Raw genomic sequence first — 19426 nt, 5'->3', positions numbered from 1 at the left:
TTACGTCCAACGTTTTCTTGCAGCAAGCGTCGGAAAATCTGAAAACGTTCTGAGTGTTTCATTACTGTCAACACTAGTCTAACGGACGCAATCAGAAAGGGAATACACTTCATGTAAACGATCTGCAAGGGGACGCATTTTTCTTTTTGTATTTCCCCCAAACTGATATCTGCAATTTTTCAATGCAGTTACACATATGGAACGTTATCATCTTTTTCCGATACGAGTCGACCAACTTTTCACTCTCCTAAAGACACTCGTATGCAGTCGTAGTGATAGTTCTCAAAATGGTAAGGGGGGTGGGGTGGGGTGGGGCGTACACCCGAAAGGATGAGCGAAGAATATATTCTTCTAAAATGAAACATGTTGAAAAATAGCACTCGACAATATTTTAACCATCACTGACATACCTGCACTTTGACGTCATTTATTTATTTTTGTAATGAAAGCAGTCGAAACACTGCTTGATACTTTTGTTTGCGTTGGTATTAGTGATTACAGGCTATCGAGTGGCTTTGACGTCAATGAAGTGATTACGAGGTGATAACAACCACGGGCTGCAGTGCAGTTTAAAATGGCAGCCAATTCTAAACATACAGATGGACATAGGACACAGTTAATTTTGCTATATATTCTCTACATTTGTATCTCAGTACTGACATTTCCACTGTGTGACAATCAATACAAATCATATGTTAATCTAAAATACCTTCAAAAATGACTTCACGGTGAAGTTCTTGTCAAAGGTTCACTTGCATTTTGTTGAAAGGCTGGACTGTAAACCGTGCAGCGTGTAAACAGAACACAGATTTCACTTCCGGATCATCACCAAGGCCTTATTACTCACTGTGTACTATCACCGAAATTCACAAGGACAACCACACGCTTAGCTCATATTCTCAAGAATAAACAATTACCTTTAAAGCCCTACCAAAAATGAATAAATCTAACTATTCTATCACCACCAAAATGAGAGAGAAAACAATGTTCTAAAAATAGACTTGAACTGCTATTAATTGTGACCTGATTCCTGACAGTCCCAACTTTTATGGTCAATTTTAGACAAACTTGTATATTTGCAAGTCAAACTTATTTCAAGACATGACGTCTTTTTGGAATTCATTGCAAACAAGACATGTGACACCTGTAAGAAAGTATGTAGTGCTGGTGTTCCAGAGGGTACAAGTTTTGATCCAGCTGCTCTTGAGAAACCAAAACTACATTTGCTATATCTTCCTTAATTTGAGGAATTTTTCAATGCAATAAAACCTAATTGTAATACAAGATAAGGCCTGTGTGCAAATATGTTTGAAATTTAAAAATATTGATAAATTACATTTTAATGGAAATTTAAATAAACATTTAAATTTTAAAAACTAATTTTTTAAAATAAAAATAGATTTTCATACAAGTTTTACAACTCAGTTTGACAAATTTTAGACAGCAAAATTGACTAATGAATGGTATTAAAAACAAATGGTAGTTTGGGACTGTACAACTGATAAAATTGTTCCCAGTGGCAGTGAAGAAACATAGCTCATAGTGATTTGGGCAGAAAACTGCAATATGCCTGTCCAGATGCATACAAGTATACACACTAAAGAAACAATGACAGGTGCTATGTTCCACATTTATTGTGTCAGGTACTTAGGCAGCTGTTTCTATAACTAATGGCGTACTCAGATTTAATAGATCTGATGGAACCATTACCATGTTTAATAGCAAAAATGCATTCCATTTCAATATCGATAACTACAAAAGGATACAATGGGACAGTAAAATACAGTTTGTAGGGAGGCTCTACATTATTGAACAATGGTGCTAATCTCTCTCATGAAGACCTAAGCCATGTCTTTGAGGTGTTAAATATCAATGTGCTAATCTTGGTCACTTGTGGCAGTACACTGCACATGTCCTTTTGAAACCTTGCTATCACCACCGGACTACTGGAGAGCTTCCAAGCTGATCCAACTCTAACACTTTGTTCCAGATACCAGGCTAGACCTGAAAAGATATAACATGTTTCACTTAATTATAGAAAACAGTAAGGTGTAGGTAAATGAAGTTAAAACATGTTAGATATGGTGAATGCAAGATAACATTACGGTTGCAAGCATGGGAAAAAATATTAAACTTGACAGAGTGACACTTAGAAATGTGAAGCAACGGCCATGTATTAAAGTGATAAATTCATCCTAAGGTTTCTAGCCATTTACAAGTTAAATAACTAATTAGGTAGACTCGGTATCATAAAGTTTAAGGCAATGTTGGGGAGGTGAGGTTTGATCATTGGTGTAAACATTAGTACATACCAGTATACAGGAAAGTCAAGTAACAATGTACCAAATTAAAATAAATTACTATAAGCAATCTTATTCATTAGGTAAATGATAAGTTTGGATATTGCAAGTGAATACAGCCAAATGTGGCCACACAGATCAACTATAGGTACCAATAAATCCTATATCATCAACTAAACGTGAAATTCTGATCCCCAAAACTTGTAAACAAGGATGGAAATTTGCATATGTTAGATCAAACGTGCAACCATAATTCAAATGATCTGCTTGAACATTTATAGTGTATTTTTAAGAGTGTTGGTTACCTATTATTAAGCCCAATGATTCAATGGAATCAGATATCAGCTGATACTACAATACCGCACTATGTAAAAGTACTAAATTGAAATGCTACCATACATAGGAATATTCATGGTGGAAAAAAACAAAAACATTTTGGGATATTTTTAGTGCACACAGCCAGAAATTTGCCTTAGAGATTCGCAATAGGTACAATGTCAGCCGATATGATGTACTGAATGTGAACTTTTGATACCAAACATTCTAAAATATATGGATCTTTGTTCATGCTGGCTATGTAACCATGTTAAGATCAGTTATACAAAGATAAATTCAAATGATCTGTTTGAATGTTTCTTTTGTAATCTTTAGAATGTCAGTTAAAAATATTATTAGTAATTAATAATGCATAAAGCAAGATGGATCATTAGAATTCCCATAACATCATATAGGCCACAATGCCGCACTACAGCAAAAAATGCATAACTCTAACTCTTCTATCACCACCAAAATGAGACAGGAAAAATGTTCTAAAAATAGACTAGAACTACGTTCGTAGGCACAGAACCGGAACTATTAATTGTGACCTGATTCCTAACACAGGCTGGACTGGCCGAGACTAAAAGCAAACCGTCTAGTTTGTACTGGAGGAACGGAATAATGGGTGAGCCCAGTACGTACGTTTTGTATCCATTTGCTTTAATTATATGCATGTTTACCCATCTCCCACACATCAAACTTAGATAGACAGGGAAAGGCTATTTTCAAAGGGAATAACCGAAACCATTATTTTTTTTCTTTAAAAATAAATAAATCGAAAGATAAATAAATAAATAAATAAAACGAGTTAACAATAATAAAGCAAACATGCTGACAACAAATGCTCCTTTTAAACAAGAAATTGATTTCTCTTTTATAGAGAAGAGTATCTAAGGGAAACAAATCTTTCAGGAATACATTCATAACGAATTCGTTATGAAAGAAAATATGGCTGCAGGATCCCAGTAATCTCGTCATGTGTGCAAGAACAACATGTAGATACTCAAATACTGTTTCTAATCGTTGTTCTAACATGGCCATTTGTCATAGGTGTCGACATTACAGATTAGCATCATGCGTCTACTGTTTGGGCGCTTCGGCATACGGTGGATTAGATACACTCAGACCAAAAACGTAGTTCTCCACCACGTTTATAATTTATTCGGACATTCTTGGATGTGGCTGCGAACATCCATACAACGGCAATTTTAGTGGGTTGATAGGATGTACATACCAAAAGGGATTGCTAATAACAATGAATGTTCGGGAAAATGCAATGCATTCGGTCTATAGAAGTGGATTATATTAAAATCAAGTTAATTAAAGACAGAGAAAAATCGTCTCAAAGGTGTTAAATAGAAAATGTAATAGATAAAATTAGATCGTAAAAGAAACTGAGACATGAAGTTTCCGCGAGCAGTTTCAGCTTTCAAAGAAATCGTGATGCCTGAGCTAATTGAATACTTTCTGTGGTAAAATTAGGCCCCGATTTCAAATTCTCTTCCCCAAATTAAGATCTTTAAGTATCATTCTTATAAAACATGGTGTGCAAATACAAGATGTTATAGTTACGTTAAAAAGCATCAAGGATACTGGATTCAATCTTAATATTTAACACTCTCCTGAAAAACAGTCTTGATTTATTATTAAGGAAAAATACGACTTCTTCAAAGTCGAAGAATTCATCAACTTGCATTTGACTGAATTAAGCGGTTCTACGTTTGCAATTTTAAAATCATAAACTTATTTTTCAACCCTCACAATATAGTTTGTGAAAATGAGACATGGTCATCGCTTATGAAATTTTAAGTGTTATTGTACTAAGAATAATCTGGATAAAACAACCACTGTCCCCCCACAATATGAAAATATGCCAAATAATTTTAGAATTTTGGGTCTGTCTCTCTCTCTGTCTCTCTCTCTCTCTCTCTCTCTCAGAGACAGACACAAACATGGTGTTCGCTGTCTCCTGTTGGAGATAACTCGTACAGGACTCGATCGTTCGCTTGTAAGCAAAAACTGCAAAATTGAAAATAGTAGTAAATTAAATTTAGTCTATCTTGAAAATTGCAGTATATGTATAGCGAAGAAATAATTCTATATCAATATTTCAGCAAACACAATATTAGATTACCTTAGTTATACATGAAACACACATATGAAGTATGTTAAACATGTCAACATAATATTTTATACTTTAGACTGGGGGAATTCAACGTATGATAGTTTGACAAGTTTACACTCTCTGTAAGCCTGGTCAGATCAATCCATGTCATCTTAAAATTCAACTTCGACCACAGTCCAGACGGTTCAAATGCACAGAGAGAGAGAGAGAGAGAGAGAGAGAGGTCATTTAACTGAGTTAAGTTCACAATGTGCTGAACTCAGACGAGACGTCCACCTTTCAACAGTATTCCAGTTTCCGTGGTACAGTGATGTTAACTTTAAACAGGAGTAAATTATTACTGAATTACTGAAAAAAGAGACGTTTTTGTTCTTCACTTTTCATGGCTGATCAAATTTAATAATTCTATTTTACTTCAAATACTATTGTTAGCTATACCACCCCTGTGTCATAAATACTATTGTTAGCTATACCACCCCTGTGTCATAAAGGAATAGCGATTCATATCATTCGAAAAACACGAGACCCACATGTTTAAATCTGTACAAAAATTGAATATGGTAATATGATCGTCTGGAAAGATAATATGTTTAATATCGCACTAGTCTAAGAATATTTTCGAGATAAATGGGTATGTGGGAATGGATGTTAGTCTTGGCTATCCGTTTTCAAACACAACAAGGATTCAGCGAAACTGATGTTTATGTTTGTTTGCTCTGCAACTTGGAACGCACCCCTCTCACGCACGCACGCATACACGAACACACACAAAGAGTAAGCTTAAGTGTCACGCAGCTCTCTTCGACAGCATCTATACAGCTTAGGTTTAAGTGACAATCAGCTCCATAAAACAGCATTTATACAGCTTAGGTTTAAGTGACAATCAGCTCCCTGAAACAGCATCCATACAGCTTAGGTTTAAGTGACAATCAGCTCCATAAAACAGCATTTATACAACTTAGGTTTAAGTGACAATCAGCTCTCTGAAACAGCATCCATACAGCTTAGGTTTAAGTGACAATCAGCTCCCTGAAACAGCATCCGTACAGCTTAGGTTTAAGTGACAATCAGCTCCATAAAACAGCATTTATACAACTTAGGTTTAAGTGACAATCAGCCCTATAAAACAGCATTTATACAACTTAGGTTTAAGTGACAATCAGCCCTATGAAACAGCATTTATACAGCTTAGGTTTAAGTGACAATCAGCCCTTTAAAACAGCATTTATACAGCTTAGGTTTAAGTGACAATCAGCCCTATAAAACAGCATTTATACAGCTTAGGTTTAAGTGACAATTAGCTCCCTGAAACAGCATCCATACAGCAAAGGTTTAAGTGGCAATCAACTCCCTGAAACAGCATCTATACAGCTTAGGTTTAAGTGGCTATCAACTCCCTAAAACAACATTTATACAGCTTAGGTTTGAGTGTCACTCCGTCTGTGTGTGTGAAGGGGTGGAGCTGCCTACGGCAGCATCTCTACAGAGTAGGCCTAAGGGACAGTCCCGTCTATGTATGTGGAACAGGGCAAGTTCGTACTGCAGATTCCAGTTCCAATATAGCTCTATCTGCCACATTGACAGGAACGTGTGGCCTGTTTAATTACGTTTATTTATAACAAACTGTTCATGGTTGCCAAGAACAATGAAAATAAACAGAAAATGTCGCACCCTCTGAAATTCCAAAGGAACGCGTCACACTTATATCAATGTTTGTCCAAAGAATAATGACTTTAAGTTAACAATGCAAGGTATTCTTATTCAAAGAAACGAACACTCATTATTCTTCTTCAGATGTTAGTCTAATTGGGCCATTAGTTAAGTTCTATTCCATATTTAGACTGTATGTATGTATGTATGTATGAGCAACACTCTACGTACTTAACTCTCCTGTTGTTCTTTCAGTACATTTCATCCACAGCCTTTATGAAGTCGTATAGCTCGCGGATTTCCAGGTAATCTTAAAAAGCACTGACGCATTATTTCTGTATAAAATATAGAATTTAACATATATGTCTTTTATATTCGCCTTTATTTAGATGCACATTTTATAAAAATACATTGCAATAATATTCACGTGATTTACTTGATAAGATTATATGAAGCATGACAAGCTAGTCTTTTGATCCGCAATTATCTGAGTAACAAGTTATTGTGCTCAGGACACAATGTACTGTTCGGAGTGTTGTATATATGCCACTCGGATAACCACAGCGGGGTTTATACAATGGTCTGACCTACCGTCTCATGCTCAGAATTAAAGTTTACTCATAATTATGACGTCTGATTGGCTAGATTTTGAGTGAAAATCTTTAAAAGTGTTACCGTCATCAAATTATGCGCCAGTAATAGGTGAATACATACATACATACATACATACACGCACGCACGCACGCACGCACGCATACATACATACATACATACATGTACCTTGTAACCTCTCCTTTCAATCATGCTGAATACGAATCTGGAAACATTTCATCGATACAGTCAAGCGTGTACACTGTCTGTCGAGATCTTGTACTGAGAATTTGAAGGGTTCTTCTTTTCATTTCCCTAACAAAATATGCATATATTTAAAAAGATATTGTATTTGACCTGTACATTTTCATTATCCCATGTAAAATGACGTAGTAGTCTAGCAAAGCATGCACACAGCACAGATATCCTCTTGGAGGTTGATTAGTTACATGATAGTATCCAACCCATCCCCCCCATCCCCCCCAAAAGCCCTCACGCACATACACCTATATACACAATTTTACATAGGGGCGGACAGACAGGAAGACACAAATAGACTGAGAAAAAATTGAAATTGTAGATAGATAAAATCTATATAACTTGTGGCAAATTGCTACGTTAGCTTTATATTAGGAACCAATCGAACACTCGTTCTCACACACACACACACGCACGCACGCACACATGTACGTACGTACGTACATACATACATACATACTCAACCCAATGCATATAAAAGATACCCTCAGGGTTCTTCCAGTGTGTCAGAATTAGTGCCAATCTTAATGTCAAGCTGATTGTACAAGTTGCGTGCTAAAGCGGTCGAGTGAGACAAGGATTGATCCCTGCCGTACAGGCAATCGTTGTTTTGAGGTTCTTTAATAAACCTAAAATGACATGTGTTTTCTTTATAACTATATTTTAAATTATAGTTATAATTTGGACAGCTGGTAATACAAATAACATGCTTGAATGCAGAACTTGTACGGCATGTATATCGATATCTAGCTCGCGAACTATAAATAGGGTACAAGGCGAATTAACTAATGCTGTCATTTAATACATGACCTGGGGTCTTTAGATAATACCTTGTGAATTTGTATAAATGCATTGGTTGATAAGATAATTCATAATCATGCACGAAAATATGTATTTGACATTTTCTATTGATTTGTTACTTGATTTTATGTGTGTTTCTTTTGGGGGGGGGGGTGGTAACAGAGTATATCTTTTGTGCTTTTGTTGTTGGGTGGGGGCTGATAGCAGAGTATAGTTGTCGGGTGGGACTAGTAGCGGGGTAGGTGTTTTGTGCATCTGTTTTAGGGTGGGGCTGTACCAGCATATTTACTACCAGTACTCCTTGTCAACTTTTCCATGAATGCTACCATGGTGTGGGGGTTGCATGTTTTAATTTTAAATCGCAGTTAGTGTCTAAATAGCCCTGTCTGTGTCTGTCTGTTCCACTGCGATAATACATCTATTTGCTGCCTACCATGAGAAATACTTAATTAAAATTGACATTTTCAAACTTTCTTGCACATCTGCTTCAAATAAAGTGTTTTGTTTTCTTTTAGTTCGTTTTGTGCCTTTGCTTCTTTTACAGTAGTTTTTATGGGGCGAAAACCCAGAGTATTTCAAATTGCAGTTGCAAACTTTATATTCGTCTATTTACCGGTTAACACAAGCAATGCTATCTATAATTGCGGTGTCCATTATTTTGGCGCATAAGTTTAATTTATGTTTTTTAATTTTATTTTTCACTTAAAACATTCTTATTCGAGGTTAAGTAGTGAGAAAAGAATGAAATAAATCATTATCGTCACATCGTGTTAGTTTTCATCGCTTTTCTCCCGTCACAGTTATCATTCGATACGTATTATTAATTTTATACTAATGCATTCACGCAAATAGACATCGTTTATTAGAACATTCTAAATCGTTAACTTACAAGAGAATACATTTTAATCGGCTATTGTTACATATGACTTTTATGTGCATTCTATTGATATCAATGGATTCAAATTGTAGGAGTCTCATCTGTAATTCTATTCGCTGAGGGACATGTCAAAGATTACCGTTATTGTGAAATACATGAGTTCTTAACAGCCTATCTGCAGGTTGTATTGTCTAGGGCTTCACCTTACGTCAAACGGAAGAAGTTAAACTTCAATTCAATCGCTAACGTGGATAAATGCGGGCACAGTCTGAACACAGATATATCACCGGCTTGGAGCCAATTTGAAACGCTATTGAATTCTTTTCTCCTAGGCGGTTTACAATGGTGTTTAAAGTCGAGATTAACAGCATTTAAACAGCTAATGCTAGGTTTCTTTTTCATATATCATTAAGTACAGGTGAGACAGGTGATACAGGTAAATTATGGGATACAGCTCACAAGATGACTTCGGATTATGATTGTGATTGGAAACATCTACCTTTGAACACTGATATTTAGCTTTAAAAAGACTTGTTCAAGTAACTTAGCATTTTGAAATATTAATTAGATATGTTTAATACTTGCCTACCTGTCACCAATATCAAGATGGAACAACACAACAGGTGAGTGAGACATGTATATAATATAAATACAAAATAGCAGTGGTATGTATGTATGTATGTATGTATGTATGTATGTATGTGGTAGTAGCATTAGCTGTAACAGTAGCGGCTATAGGAGGAACAGAAGATGATTACATATAAAGCAGGGAGAGAGAGAGAGGTGATTATATATATATATATATATATATATATATATATATATATATATATATATATATATATATATAACACACAGGTAAATAGATACTCCAAATGTTCAGCAATGCATTAACTTGTAAAAAATTAAATTAATCAGCATCTAAATTTCATCACAGATTTATCGGAGATTACGTGTACAACAAGAAAACTCACGTTACCTATCGACATATTTTAAACCTGTTTTGAAACATTTCTAAGATTTGGACAGACATAAATAATAAATAAAGTGAAATTTAATTTTAAGACACAAAACTGAGCGTTTGACCACATTTGAACAAATCCATTGTTTTTGACCGAATGTATTTGCGGTATATTTAATGTCACTTAATTCCGGAGATCTCATTTTTAGTGAATGTTAAGTGAAGTTTGGTTAAGGAAAAATTTTGTTAGATATATGGCAAATAATTATATGGCAAGTAATGTATATTTATTTCAACATCCCTAGGTGTGTGTGCGACAAGACAAATATTAGAATCCACGCTGGATATATGACAAATGATTATAATTTATCAACAACCCTAGCTGTGTTTGTCTAACAAGGCGATACTAACCTCCATGTTTTCCTATTAACAAATTCTGCTTGCAAAATCAATGAACCGTAGTAGATAATGTATCTACTTTTCAAGTGTCAATATTAGAACAACTCATCCAACAGACACTATTTTAAACGGAGTCAAAGATACCGTCCTACCAGTGTGCAGAAAGAATACTTTTCTTATTGACTTAGCATGGGCAGAAATATATAAGTATTTACAAATCATATTTTACTCATGAGTTTGGTTTGTTTGAATCCTATAGTTGATCTACAGTCATTAGAGATAAAGCGTCATCAGGTATCTGTTTAAATGCTCTTGAATAGAAAGCATTGTCTGGCCTTTAAATGGGTTAATTTTAAACACACAATATCATGGTGTAGTTGTAAGAGAAGTATTAGTACAGTAGTAAGAGTAGCAAATATTGAAGTAGCAGTTGTAATAGTAGTAGTAGTAGCAGCAGTAGCTGTAGTCGTGGAAAATATTGAAGTAGTAGCCAGAGCGTCATACAAATATATAAATCTCATTTTTTGGGTGATAAAAAACAAGATATAACTTTATTATATATAACTTTATTATATGCACATTTATTTTCTCCGTTAAATTTACATTGTCAGGTTGGTGTATTATATATAGGTTACTGCATTTGTATGAGAAAGTATGAACGAGTTTTTCCGATGGAAATACTACACGACCTTGGGAGTGCAATATATCCATCCGACAAAAGGAGTTCACATTTTCCCCATACAAATGCAGTAACCATTTTATTATATGTTCATTTTCTTATTCTACCTAAGGCTTAATTATGTAAACAAAAATACACTACATTGACTACACAAAACAAAGTAACTGAATGTATGCCGTATTCCAAACTAAATACAACGCGCAGATTCATCATTACACACCAACATTATTAATGCGCACATAACTCCGCCCAGGTAGATTTCAATTTAGTAGCGCGCTAGACATAACTTTCGAAAGAAAATGGCGTTTTGATCTACTTAAAATTGAAATTTGGAGTCATATTACGAATGAATGCGCATTGCAACAACTTTTCCGTTTGATCTGGAATGTATAGGTTTTGATATTTTTGTAGTTTCTACAAAATTTCGTGATTATGGACTGGATTTATCTGTGTCAATTCTACATGAAGTGCATCGGATTTCAGCAGCGTGGTGACATCTGCAAGTGTGTTTCTTTTCTGTCACTGAATGTTTGAAATCATAATGTGGGAAAAATATGAAGTCTTTCAATTGCAATCATCAAAAAGACGCTATGGAATATAATGTTTATTTCATTTTGAGTGCAGTAAGAAGGATGTAATTGCACTTGGAATATAGTAGAAATTACAGTACAATTTCGAAATGTGTAATCAAGCTTGAGAACCCATGACATGGATCGTGTAATTCGGATTTGCAGAACTAAGAAAATACATTTTGAGGAAATTCAGGATGTAAAACTGTAAGAATATTTTTTGCCAGTCTTATTACCAGCTAAAGAAGACAGTTTATGCCTTGTCACTTGCATGTTATTTGTAGGGACCCAGCATTTTATGAAATCTGACGTACATCGCCCGCCTAAATCCGAAACATTGTATCAAAAAAGTTAACGCGGAATGTAGCAAATCAGCTGGCATGTGGCAGTCCACGAAACATCTGCTTTAGTTTATTCAGAAACAAATTTAATCAACCAAAACGTCAAGCGCCTACTGCGTGAGTGTACATGATTTGTTTACAAATAAAAAGTGCTGGCGTCTGCGTCCATTGTTTGTTTACAATAGTAAGTAATTTCTTTATGAGTGCAATATGAAGTGCGCGCGAGTGCAATATCGTAAAATAATGAACGATTCTGACAATGTAAAAGTTAACGGCGAAAAAAATGAGCATATAATAACTTTCTATATTGCACGACTACATACTGCACGTTATGTGTGCCTAAAAATAGTATAGTGTATTAGGAACTACTTTGTAAATAAACTATGTACTCTCATGATGAAGGCGTTTTAGCTTTTGGTTTATTAGATAAATAAGCTGTTTCGTCCATTTGAAAGTAGAGACGATAAAGTTAACGATGTTGACGAGGTCACTGAGACACAAACGAAACATTCCAACAAGCAAACGAATGAACATGATAAACCCAATGTCAATGACAAACATGAGAGACGCAGTAATTGAAAATACAATTCTGATCATTTAAACAGTTATTTAGGAGAAAGAGTCATAACCTTTCGCAAATAGAATGGTTCAGACGATGAACACTGCTCTCAAGGGTCTAAAATATCATTGAAAAGCATACTGAGGCTAAGGTTATCGCATATCTATCAGAGACGTACCATTTTACAAGTTAATCAAAACACTAAATTCGAGAAAAAATGTAACATAAGGTTTGGTAGGAAACTAAAAGAAACAGAATCAATAAGCCAAGACGAAGAAAAAATAGTTTCTCCTCTGGCTAAACGGACTGTCATACAGAAGCTGTTTTGCGATTTTCCCCGTTTAACTATTTGATACAATGTTAGTCTAGCGATACAAACTGTATATGTCATAGCTGGGGGCCTTACAACAGCGAGCATGTAAGGGATAGGGCATGGACATGTCTTTCTTAGCTGGTAATAAGAATGGTAATAATTATACTTACATTTATGCCTCAAAATGTACTTTCGTAGTTCCGCAAATTCGAATGACATGGCCCATGTTATGGAAAACCTGATACACACCCAAATTGTGCTGTAATTTCGACTACATTTCCAACTGAAATAACAATGTCCTTACTGCACTGAACTGACCCAGAGCAGAAAAGCAGAATTGCTTTGGATCAACAGAAAAACAAAATCCTTCTATTCCAGACAAACTGGAAAAGTTTTTTATTTCAGTGCACGTTCATTCCAAAAATGACTCTAAATTTCGATTTTTAAGTAGACTAAAACGAGAAATTTTTCAAATGTCGAGCGCGACGAAGTTAAAAGGTCGCTGGACCGTTCTATGTGCGCATTAATATTGTTACTGTGTATTGATATATCTACGGTTGTGTATTTATCTTAAAATAAGCACACATTCGATTAATTTGTTTCTGGTAGTGTATTCCTTTATTATTAAGCCTTAGCTAGGAAAACGAAATGAGTTTAAAGTCAAACGGTTACTGCATTTGTATGGGAAAATATGAACTCTTTTTTTTTTGTTCGTGCACTGGGCCTTATTACTCAGAAAAAACTCGCTAATATTTTCCTATGCAAATGTAGTATACATATCAAAATCAAATATTTCTTCTAAATTTTAATTTTAGATACCTTCAAAGTGAAATTTAGGCCAACAATCGTCTTCCCATTCCGATTTAGGAGCTACACTATCACACTGTCGCAACCCTCTCTCCAAAAATTCTAAGGTGGTAAGCTACCAAACTGTACACTAATTAGACTGCTAACAATCGTCTCCCCATCTAAATGTATGTATTATACTACGACACTATCGCGACCATCTTCCATTTAAATTCAGGGGATACACTATCACACTGTGAACAACACTTTCTCCGTCCAAATTTACGCGGTATAATCAGATTGTCAGCCAAAATATGTAGGGTATAATTTCAAAATATCACCAATGGTGTCTAAATCTAAATTTATTTTATATACTATCGGACTGTAATCAACCTTCTCACCATTGAAATTAATCTGTTACAACAGCATATTGTCTGCAACCCTTTCCGATCCAAAATATGTGGCATCTTATCACAGTGTAAACAACACTCTCATCTTCTAAAGTTAGACCGCCCCGGTGGCTTAGTGGTTAGAGCGTCTGCCTCTTATACGAGAGGCCGCGGGTCCGAACCCCGTCCGAGTCATTTCAAAGACTGATACAAATAGTACTTGCAGCTGCCTCGCTTGGCGCTCAGCATTAAGAGGTTAGCGTTAGGACTGGTCGGCCCGGTGTCAGGATAATGTGACTGGGTGGGACACGATACCATGTGTCTGCGGCACGATGCCCCATTGCTAGACATTACTGTAAACTGTCCCACTGCAGACATCGCAGCGATATGACTGAAAAATTCTTAAAGCTACGTTAAAAATCCAAATCACACACACACACACACACACATGCACACACCATTTGGAATCCAATGGATACGTTCATATGTATTTTGCATTATCTCAAGCGTTTAGTCTTGACATTATTTTAAGCAGATGTTTATTTATCAAGGACAGCCACGCTTGGATGAAATTATGTACCAGCAAATGTCCCCAAATAGCCAGAAATAATTTGTTATAAGGACAATAACTAACACAAACGTGAGTCCCTATATAAGATAAATTTAGATATATTTAACTCAACCAAAATAAACAGGTATGTCAGTATTTGACAACGATTTTTAACTTCTCAGTCTTTACACAAACATTATCGAGGAAGCTAACCTGGAGCTTTCGTCCTCACGCAAAGGACTTCTTCAGCAGACTTAGCATGAGGAATAAAGGGTTAGCTTCTCGATATTGTTTGTGTATGTCATTGAAAAGTTAAAAATCATTGACGAATATGAATGGTAGCACTACACAGTTAAGCTTTCACCGAGTAAACAGGTATGGCGTTCTCTGAACGTTTCCCTGGATTATATAATACAATGACATGCAAATCGTTTCCCCTCCTCTGAGCAGATATATAATTATGCAACCTGAGTCCTCGTGAATATTCGATTAAAGACTGTGTATTTCTATTCAACATCCGTCCATCCTTTCTCTATTTATTCGCTGTCTAAATTGGATTTAATTACTGGTGTACTGAAATCACTAATTTGCCATAACTTTCAGCTGGGTTTGCTTTATAAAGTCGATAAATACGGCACTAGGAACCTTTTCATCAGCGCGTTGTATGAAGGCACCAAGCTATTTGAGACGTGTTGCATATTTAGCGCCAGTTGTCCTAATATGTCGACATTCCATTAAAAAGCTTGCACTTCAACAGCGGAACTTTTAACAACTATTTCACATTCTTATGTTGTTCGATGATAAATGAAAAAATTATGTCATCAAACTTTTCGGGGTTTTTTTTGTATTTGGTGAAGCCAAGTCTTAATGTGAACAAAATGTGATTGAAACATCACGTGCATGCGAATTGATTCGAAACACGCCCTAATAAAACTCTCTCACTCTTTTAATTTACAGTATTATAAACCTGCATACAGTTTGTGTATTGTATTCTACGGAAGTTTATTTGCTTAATCTGTAAACTGTGTATCGTCCCTTCAGCCATTGTGCATTTTATATACAGTCAAACCAGTCTAAAATCCAACCTTATAAATTAAGGAATCTTTGATCTTAAACAGTCACCCGAGTTCGTTATACATACTTGGAGCGGTTAGCCGTTTAAAAGCAATCACATGACTTCAAATCTCATTTTTCTCATGGTCGTGATTCCTGCATAATACAGGTATTACCTGATTTCATACTGAATGACTGATGATGAAGAAATCATCACTTGGAATAATATAGCAACATTCAAAATCGGACAGAAATAAGTTATGTAAAATATGACTTAGTGATTCTAATGAAGTGTCCACCGTTAGATACGAGATAGCAGCCTTTACTGTTTGATAACAAAGTAAATTAGGTCATTATAACTAAATGAGGTGTACAGAGTTCATTTGTTCAAGAGTACGTTGCATTACATATATGCACACACACGTTATAATTTCAGCTGATTGATTGATTGATTGGATTTACGTTTCTGCTGATCCTAATTCACAGCAAATGAAAATAGTTTTAAGTACTATGGCTTGTAAAATGTTGGAGGATTTAAGTTTTTAAAAATTGATATTTGCACATAGCTAGGGATTCAAAAAGCAGACAAAGGAAGTAAAGAATAAAATAAAATACTGGTTGTTATGCATTATGTTGCACTACTCTTCGTTGAATGCCTTTCCCCAAGTAAGATTATTGCATAAAATAGTAACGGAATAAGTATCCTTCACTGGTTCCCTAGAAAAATATTACTGAATGAGTTTTTAAAACTTCATCAAATTTGCTTAGGTTGAATTTCAATGACTCCGTTTATCACTTACACAAGGAAAATATATGCTGATGCGTGATTTTTGTCAGCAAATATTGAGATCACATCAATTGATTAAAACAGAAAGCTATCGCGGCGGATTTACGGCAAGTCGTACATTGCGATGTATTTACTGAAGTCTCTTATGCATTTCGTTTATTATTTTTTTACCAGGGGTGGTATTGTCATTTGTTAAGCTGTGAAAAGATGTTTCTTGGTCATTGTTTATTAGGAAACAGAATGCTCAACCACATCATTTTACGTCCAAACTCTCCCAGCATCATAGCGTGACAATACATATAGGTAAAATGAGACGTCTTATCGATCACGTCACGCTATAATAAACGCGTCATTTCGAGCTTCGCCGTAAGCGTTGAGTTTACAAAAGCAGACTGCCTCAATCATAACAACAACTACAATAATAATAACAATAACAATATCAGCAATAGCAGAGTTAATGAGCATGCCTGTGAGCTGAGTGTGTCGTGTTGGGGCAGGGTGAATGGGTCCAATATTTCATACACCGCTAAACAGAAATAACGACGTATGCATTTTTCATTAAAAACGTTCATCCACTCTTCAAACTATACGAGGGGTATTTTAAAGTTCAGAAAATTAGTGCGCTGTATATCAGATCTTTATTAACGAACAGTACATCAGCACATCCACTCTAAGTATCATCTCTAACACATTTTCTCAACCTGTTTATCAATATTCTATATGCAATTTTGCATTCATGTTTTGGTATAATTTTCATGAACTGGCAAGCTGTACTTGGAACCAAATGACGACTCTCAAATTGTCTCGCCCTCAGCAAAACTCAATAGGAGCTATGTCCGGGTGTTTTGAGGATGTTGCAAAGTTTGGATTTGTACTCCTCCAGGACTTTTGTGACGACGGCGGGTTTATATGCCAGTACCTTGTCATGGAGTTGACGGATATCTCGGGTACCGGTGCGCAGACGGGTAGTTCAGAAGTGGTCCACAACTTTTGGAAATACTTTTGAGACACAAGAATGCCCTGTGTCACTAGCAGAGCTAGGGCCATATATTTAACGACATGGCCTTCGGGATAGAAAAATAATGCGTTTAAACTCTCTTGACAGTCCGACTACTTCGAGCGATTCGTCGTCTCTGATCGTTTAGTTCGATCCACACTTTGATTTCTCTTGAGTTGGATTCAGAAAACGCAGATCTGTGTCCAATCACCTATGACAATCTCATTCAAAAGTTTCCAGCTACTCATTTTATGTATGGAGAGTATCTGTTTGGCGATGTCAGGCCGGGTCTGTTATTGATCAGCCGTTAACAAATACGGGACTCACTTTGCAAAAACCTTTCTTGAGCTTCAATGATTCCTTAATATATTAAAAACAGCTGACGAATGCATGCCCACAATAACATGCATATCTTCCACTATTTATCGAGCATCTTCGTCAGTTACTCCCTTTACAGCAGCCACTTTCCGTTCACCAATCGCAGACAACTGTCTTTCAGAAAGCGGGTCATCTTCTATGGATTCGCGACCATCGTTAAAACGATGAAACAACGTCATGATTGAAGGATATGACACATACTTTATATCCGATAACTTTATCTAAGACGGCCATATGTCAGTCGGAGGGTACAATAAGAGTGCCCAGATCTGACAGTATGTATTTTGCAGTGTATCTATTGGCATTTAATTTATTGACAGTATGCGTTTGCAGAGTATCTATTGGCATTCAGCGTACTGGTATTATGCGTTTTTGAATAGTATCTTTTCGTATTCAATTTTTTGACTATGCGTTTTGAAAAATATCTTTTGGCAATAAATTTATTGACAGGTTTATTGAACAGAGAAGTTACGACAAAACATTCAGAACTTTTCAAACAACCCCCCGTATTTATTTGCGTATATTGAGTAACGTTAATGATTTGACTCAGTTGTAAGAAAATAAATTTTAAGTAGCAAAAAAGCCCCTCGTTTCCTTTAAACACAAGAGAGCAGAAAAGAACAGAACACAAAGGAACCGAACAAAACATATCACAACAGGAGTTGAAACTAATTAGCAGTGCGAACCACTGATCCATAGTGCAATTTATCGATAAATCCAGTCGTTACTAAACTTGATCAATGTGAATGAATAATTTAGGAAAAATATTGGTCTTTGCGGCATAGATAAATACATTTAAAAAGATCAAATAAATAGAGCTTATATTATAACAGAAGGGATGAAATACGACACGCTTAGTAAGTTCAGCGGTCATTAGAGAAAATCTCACTTGTCCGACGAGCACGACCAGAATACCAAGTATCTTGTAAAATCGACGCATACTGCGAGGCTTAAATAGGAATATTCTCTCATTGTGTAGGATGGTCTGCAGCTATGGGCAAACTTAAAGCAACAAATATATTTTCCCAATAATGTCAAAGCAGAACAAATATTAAAGTGGGATTAAAGGAGATTTGAAGTACACGATTTATAACCTATTTCGGCACTTCACTTGAAATATCAATTTCCTGTCCTGTAAATCTTTGCCCCATTTTACGCAGATTGATCTATGAAACCGTCTGGAGAGCCATCCAAATTGTTGTCTTTTAACTACGGAGAAAATCTTTAACTGGAGTTAGATGATTGCTACTATATTACAGGGGGAAAAACAATTCAGTGCCAGGCTTTTGAAATTTGGTAAGTTTTACCTATGCCTAAAAATGTCTAACATTTTATGTTTTAGTGGCACTTTATAATGGCGACTAATAAGTCAATCAAATACTTGCAAATACTTGGTAAAGCTTACGGACATGTATAAGTTGATTTTGCTCTTCACACACACACACACACACACACACACACACACACTGTGAATGTTTATATAAATATTTTATGAGAAACAGTAACGGTCAAGAAATTCAGGTTTCCAGATTGTAGTTGCAAACTATACATTATAAAATTTAGGTTTCAGAATTCCTGTTACATTATAATACATCAGGGTATTTAGGTTTCAGAATTCCTGTTACATTATTATACATCAGGATATTCAGGTTTCAGAATTCCTGTTACATTATTATACATCAGGATATTTAGGTTTCAGAATTCCTGTTACATTATTATACATCAGGATATTCAGGTTTCCAGAC

At 35.6% G+C, this 19426-nt stretch overlaps 1 protein-coding gene across 3 annotated transcripts in view; it reads left to right on the top strand.

The window, feature by feature from the left end:
- LOC149779907 (kelch-like protein 36) overlaps nt 1–19426 on the top strand; it is a 60821-nt gene that overhangs the window by 24430 nt on the left and 16965 nt on the right. The window contains exon 2 of one of the 3 annotated variants that reach the window (XM_089936597.1): nt 6649–6698. The exons of 1 other annotated variant lie outside the window; for it this stretch is intronic. The gene's annotated coding sequence lies outside the window, so the exon portion shown is untranslated. Of the gene's footprint in view, nt 1–6648; nt 6699–9128; nt 9544–19426 lie in introns of those variants that run through there. One more of the 3 variants, XM_089936596.1, reaches the window with a different exon arrangement.

Source organism: Sinohyriopsis cumingii, chromosome 16, assembly GCF_028554795.1.
Source record: "Sinohyriopsis cumingii isolate HCF-2022 chromosome 16, ASM2855479v2, whole genome shotgun sequence".
In the NCBI taxonomy this organism is placed as follows: Eukaryota; Metazoa; Mollusca; class Bivalvia; order Unionida; family Unionidae; genus Sinohyriopsis; species Sinohyriopsis cumingii.
The sequence above is the reverse complement of the archived record's forward strand: the minus strand, read 5'-3'. Positions and strand labels throughout refer to the sequence as shown.